At 31.2% G+C, this 7,420-nt stretch overlaps 1 pseudogene; it reads left to right on the top strand.

Annotated features, from left to right (window-relative positions):
* The first annotated feature begins 2,192 nt into the window (after window positions 1–2,192).
* On the top strand, window positions 2,193–3,414 carry LOC145167791 (delta(12) fatty acid desaturase DES8.11 pseudogene; annotated as a pseudogene).
* The last annotated feature ends 4,006 nt before the right edge of the window (window positions 3,415–7,420 follow it).

Genomic DNA, 7,420 nt, shown 5'->3' with positions numbered 1-7,420 from the left:
CGACGGGTTAAGCAGGGAACCCGACAAGTAAATGATTGTACTCGACGACTCAAGGTCAATATGGACTGTTGACCTTGACTATAGACTTTGACTTAGACTAGGGTTGACCCTGGGGGTATTTATTGGACTATGCTGAGATATTTACTCATTGATTATAAACAGTTTGGGAAGAGCAGCACAGGCATACCTGAATCCAGTTTGCCAGTTCAGCCTTTGAGAGGTGAGTCTTCTCACCATACCAATGGGTCTAAGGCACCAAGGCCGACCGATTTTGCGATAGTTGGTTTACTTGTTATGTAGAGGTGTGATATGTATTTGTGCATGATATGTGGTAGAGATAGCCTTTGTGGCTAATGGTAGAGATAGTCGTATGGCTAATGGTAGAGACGGCCTTATGGCCAATGGTAGAGACAGCCTTTATGGCTGATGGTAGAGATAGCCTTTGTGGCTAACGGTAGAGATAGCTTCATGGCTAATTGACATGTGATATGTGGTAGAGGTAGCTTTATAGCTAATATGATATGTGGTTTGTGTGGGGTATGCTCTGGGGGACTCACTAAGCTTTTAGAGACGGCCTTATGGCCAAGGCAAGGCGTGATGATGCGGCGTGCACTCTACCTCTCTTTTCCGATCTGGTTTGGGGGGCACTCTCATGTTTTGAAAATAATAATGTTGGAATGTTGATAGTTTTGAAAACGATTATTGGAATCTTTATGTTTTATGAAAATAGTTGATTAATTAAAAATGAAAATTTTCTTTGTAAAATTTGGGTCGTTACAAGTTTTCGGCTCATTGGGCCTACCTATGTGTTTACGGCCCAATAAGATAAAAAGGAATGGAGTTTACGGCCCATTAGGGCTAATGAAATAAGTTATGGCCCATCATGGCCCATTAGAGATAAAATGAATTATTCTAGGCCCACATGGCCCAAAATGCTTTAGTTTCATAGATGTGGGTCCAATTAGAGCGTAAATAGGGTTCCTAGGCCCAAAGTAGTCAAATTGAAAGTTTATTGGTCCATTAGGCCCAATAAGAGAATCCTAGTCGATAGTAACCTTGAACCGAGATTTTTAGGGTTTTCAATCAATAATTGAACATATGAGACGTATTGTATTAGGTTTTGAACTTAAATCAAAAGTTTGGACTCGAATGGATGATTTCATGTTAACATATAACATGATACTCACTTAGAGTACAAGGTTTTATAATAACTGATGTTTACATGAAAACAGAATTTCCTAGCTAAAATGCTAGTTGTGATATTTTCCATATATTTTTATTCGGTTTAACCGGTTTAACCGATTTATTTTGACCGATTCAACCGAGTTTTTCTAAAAACCGACCGGTTCAATCCGATTCAGAAATCGACATAAAACCGGTGATAGTTGAACCGCTCCCTCTACCGGTTCCCGGTCCAACCGGTTCGACCGGCCGGTTCAAACCGGTTTTTAAAACATTGAGTAAAAGATAAATTACTAAGGGCAATTTGTTATTTTAAATTATAAGCTTCATAACAAAAATCATTCTTAATTAACACTCTCAAAATATCAATAACTAAATAAATTGTTCTAATAAAAAGAAGCCGATATTTTAACTCCTCCAAATTTTTTAACATTAAAAAATTCAGATATAGTTTTTTATCAAACAATAAGGTATGAATGAAATAACAATCAACTAGTTTTTCATTAAACCATACTGATTTTTGAATTATATTTCAATCGGTTTTTTAAAACTTGTAACGAAAAAACATTCTAATAAGTGGTGCCTGATGGTTTTAACCAGCTAAACTAATTGGTCCAATTTTTTTAAGATACCTGACAGGAACCAACCCCACAAGTGTTTCATAAATTTGATAAATATATATACACGTTTTGTCTTGCGAATAGAAGATACTGCATTATTCTTTTTTTAGGAATTAAAACTCGAGATTTGTTCTACGAAGAATCACTGCCATTACCTATCGGCAATTGGGCCTATGATTATTAAACCAAAATCAAGGAGTAAACAAAAATATTAAATAATAAAAAATAATAATAATAAGAATTGTTTAATTATTTCGAGGCCGCATCGACGACTTAATAAAATATGACAAATCAAGCTGTTGAATGTATATTCAAAGTTGGCGGTGCCGTTCAGGCAAGAATATCTTTGACTTATTTCTGCAATCTCGATCTATAAATAATCCCCTATTTTCTATCGGCTATTCAAAGCTTCCACCGTTAGCCAAATGACAGGGAAAGACGTTCTCGAACGTGTTCCTATTTCAAAACCTCCATTTGGCATCGGTGACCTCAAAAAAACCATCCCACCACACTGTTTCAAACGTTCTCTTGTTCATTCCTTTGCCTCCTTCTCTCGTGATCTTATCATAATCTATGCCTTCTACTATCTTGCAGCAAACTACATCCCGTTGCTCCCTCAATCCCTCTCCTACGTCGCCTGGCCTGTATATTGGTTCGCTCAAGGTAGTATTCTGATGGGGTTTTGGGTTCTTGGACATGAATGCGGCCATCATGCCTTTAGCGAGTACCAATGGATCGATGATGCAGTTGGTTTCTTCATCCATTCTGTTACACTGACGCCATACTTCTCGTTCAAGTACAGTCACCGGAGTCACCATGCACACACGAATTCAATCGAGTACGACGAGGTGTACATCCCAAAACGCAAGTCTGATACGTTGTTCTCTGAGTTTTTGAACAACGGACCAGGCAACGTGTTTACTCTTGTCCTACGTACCACCATGGGCTTGCCTTTGTACTTAATCTTTAACGTTTATGGTCGTGATTACGAAGGGTTTGCCAACCATTACTTACCACAAAGTGGTATCTTCAACAATAGCGAGCGTGGTCAGGTTGTGCTATCGGATGTTGGAATCATGGCTGTTCTCTATGCGTTATACCATCTCTCCGTGACACAAGGTGTAAAGTCAACACTTTTTCTCTACGGAATTCCTTTGTTTGTGATGAGTGGTTTCTTTGTGTTCTTAACTTACCTAAATCACACACACCCATCGATCGCACACTATGACTCAACCGAATGGGATTGGCTAAGAGGTGCTTTATCGACAATCGATCGGGATTTTGGTATCTTGAACGGGGTCTTCCATAATGCAAATCAAACTCACGTGGTTCATCATTTGTTCCCGACAATACCACATTATCATGCAATCGAAGCTCGAGAGGCTGTGAAACCTATGTTAGGTGACTACTACAAGTACGATGACACTCCCGTGTTAAAAGCCATGTGGCGAGACACAAAGGAGTGCATCTACGTTGAACCAGATGAGAGCACGGAGAAAAAAGGTGTTTACTGGTACTTCAAATAGTTGGAAATCTGTGTACCACAAACTGCCTAGAAAGTAGGCCATGATTGTATCAAAAATAGTTTGAATAAAAGCAAATGTTTGACCAACGTTTCCTTGCAACCTGTTGTACGATTTTTACTCATTTTTCCAGGCTTAGTATACCGGCACCTCACACCAGAAACTGCACCATTTTGACGTCGCTTACCACAACCACATCAACGTCGAGACTTCTGGTATCCCCAGGTCTCTTCATTCAGCAACCCCTCAAATGTGCTCTTTTTTTTAATCTACATGTTTAATTATTTATATTGTTCTATTTTATTCCTAATGCAGCAATATCTTTGATTTTTATTCCATCTGTTTATTTTACTTACTTCTTGTTAAATAATGTTGGATAAATCAAAGGAAATCTTCAAAAAAGTTTTATATTGTGAACCAATTTACGAAATTGTCCATTTTTTTAAATTATTAAAAGTCGGTAAAAAAATTCATTCTAACCTTTTTTTTTTTTCCGGTTCAACCAGTAACAAATTAGTTTTCGATACTTTTGTAAACTTATCCAATATGTTGGTACTTTTCTAAAAAACCTTTATTTTTAATTTTATTATTTTATTAAAATCGTTAATAAATATATTACTTATTAAATTCTTTATTATTAATATTATTAAATAAGTATGCTTATAATACATTTTAAATACATCATTATACATATAAAAACAATTATATGTATAAAAATATGTATAAATATATTAAATATATACAAAACATGTTTTTATATATTTTTACACCGATTTCAAAATCTTTTTTAATTTAAACGTATTTATACGTATTATTAAAAATATTTATAAAAATATAATAAATCAAAAAAGAACTATAAAAATCTTTCTTAGGATATATATATATATATATATATATATATATATATATATATATATATATATATATATATATTAGGAAACATTGTCAAATCTCATTTTTCGTTTAAATGCTTTTAGGCATGTATTTAATAATACTTATAAATGCATTTAAATAAAAATAAAATAAAAGCAGTTGTATGTATGTATTTAGTAATACATATGAAAAACACACATATATATATATATATATATATATATATATATATATATATATATATATATATATAAAACGTTTGTAAAGTTATTTTTTTTTTATTTAAAAGATTTTATACATATATAGATAAGTTTTTGATGATACAAAGAGTGTTTGGGATTATGTAAAGATGGTTATGAAGATTGATGCAAAGACACTCCTGACCTTAAGTGTTTTGAAGATTGATATTCATCATTCCATCATACTTAAGCATGGCCGGGTCTTTTGGTTGTACCTTTCTAATCTATAACCAGAGTGGTTATGAATTGTTCAAAAGTATATAAGTTGCATTTTTCACATTTGTGTTGTTCGCCATTCTTTAACTTTAGGTCTTGCAGGCAAGCTTAGTTAAGATACAACCATATTGTTTCGACATCATATTTATTGTTTCGTTCTTAAATCACTAAATTACTTTTATTTTGCATATTTTCTGTACGTCGTCCAATTTTTTTCTCAACAACATATAAACATATAAATACATTTAAATGAAAAAGAATTTTAGAAACATTTTTTAAGTTATAAAAATATATAAATACGGTTTTTAAAAAAGAACATTAAATAAGCAAAAAATGAAAACTAGCGTAAATAAAATGTATCACATTAAATAGTTTTACTGATAAAAAATGGTGTATTCGTAAATTAAAAAAATTTTAGATGTTATTTTAATTAGAAATTTTAAAAGTTTGTCTATCAAATACTTTCTATTTTCATAGCCTAAAAAACTATATATTGAACCTGAGAATATATATATATATATATATATATATATATATATATATATATATATATATATATATATATATATATATATATATATATATATATATATATATGGGAAAAGTGAATATACCCTTAAGGGTATATAGGCTTAGGTATCCAAACCCACCATAATACGTCGTTTTTTTTTATATATTCATTATAATGTTTTTAAACTTCAATCTCTAACTTGATTTATTTTCAAAATTTTTAAATTTTCACTATTATCTTCGTCTTACATCAAAACTTTTTACCGAACATCTACTAGGCTATATATATTATAGTTGAAAATTAAAATTATGTAAGAGGAAGATAAATGTGAACTTTATAAAAATCTTGGAAATGAATCTAGTTAGAAGTTGAATTATAAGAATATTGGACACTTATAGTGTATATATATGATATAAAATAATGTAGTATGGTGAATTTGGGTATATAAGTTTATATACCCTTAAGGGTATATTCACTTTTCCATATATATATATATATATATATATATATATATATATATATATATATATATATATATATATATATATATATATATATATGGGGATGTTATTCGGATTGGAAACGAACCGGATCGACTTGAACACGAATAACCTGGAAACCAAATAAGGGTTATTGTATAAACTGAAAATCAGAATAAATAACCAATACGGGTTCGATTCGGTTCAGATATTAATTGGCTCGGTGTGGATCTTACTCGAATAACCGAAAAGAACCGAATAAACCGTATTAGAATTCTATAACCCGAATAACATTAACAATATGAATATAAACATTTTATTTTTTATGACTTTTGTAGCATATGATTTCATAACAAATATTCTAAAGAAACAAATTTGTTAATTAAAAAGAATGCAAAGTACATATAATTGTTTCAAATGTGCAAACAAAAAATAGAATTTATGTTGTAAGAATGTAAACACAAATTAACTATTTTTAAGATATAAGAAAATAAACTCCGAACTCAAAAATTTTGAGATATAGTTATTGGAACATACTAAACAGTAAATATTAAACACCTATAAATTCATATATAAGTATATAAGTTAAACATTAAACATTAAATATTCAACACCCAAAATAAAATATGAATCTTAAGTTTTTAACCATATCCAAAATAACATTTGTCAAATAGGAATTAACTATTCAGGAATATAGATTGGTTGTTTTCCCTCTCCAACTCCATTGTTTATTGCCTCTTCTAAAGCTTTCGCGACCTCATCGTCTTTCAAAATTTCAATAATATTGTCCACACATGGCTTTCTTGATTTCATTACCCAATATTGGGTGCAAAACAAAGCATCTATTATATTTACAAGCACATTTGTTTGGTATGGATCAAATATCCGTACGCTTGTACTAAAAGCCGCCTCTAACGCCACGATAGAGATTTTGCAGTCCCAAAATATCTATCAACATAAACAAAAAAAAGTGTTAAAATATAATTATAAAAATGTATACAAATAATAAATTTATACTTTTTGCCATATGGGATACAATAGGGTAACAAGATGTGTTTTGTTTCCACCAAAGTAGAATATCAAAATCTTTATTGTATTTAACTGACTGCTCATTTAGGTATCAGGTCACCTCTATTTCGATTGATGTTGATGGGTAATATGTTTGTACTATTAAATTACTCATGAAGTCGTTTTCATCATCAATCACAACTACACATTCATAACCATGTGTTTGACATTGAGAAGAGTCGATATTGTCAAACTTTGATTCGTAGAAATTAAAAAAAATTCTCAAATCTTTTTTAAAGACCCAGTATTAAGGCCTTAGCCTTCAAACTGACTTCCAAGTTGAGCATGGTATCTTTTTGTGTATTCTTCAACTTGATAAACTTCTCAAAGGCTTTTTGAAGAAAATCGAACTTGAATCATGGATCTAATATGACCGCAAAATACAAAAGTCATTTAATTTTTCAAGGTCGGCCCAATACTTATCGTATTTTTCAATCATGTTGTGACACATGTTTTCATGACAGGAACAATTACGAGATATGTAAAGACCTAAAACGTCATGTTGTGAGTTAAAGTATGTGTTTGGTATACCTTTGATTTGGAGTTAACTTAAAACAATGAATTGATGATGATTTGGTGACGCAATATGTATATTTTTGTACTTATTGTGTTATATCAATAAAATGAGTAGAGTTAGATCAGGAAATTGTGAAAGATAATGGTAGTTCACTCTGAGATGGTTTCCTGGATATAAAGTTTGTCCAAAACA

Source organism: Lactuca virosa, chromosome 3 (assembly GCF_052849685.1).
Source record: "Lactuca virosa cultivar CGN04683 chromosome 3, Lactuca_virosa_CGN04683_v6, whole genome shotgun sequence".
NCBI classification, from domain to species: Eukaryota; Viridiplantae; Streptophyta; class Magnoliopsida; order Asterales; family Asteraceae; genus Lactuca; species Lactuca virosa.
Note: the sequence above shows the minus strand (reverse complement) of the source record. Positions and strands in the feature narration are given on the sequence as shown.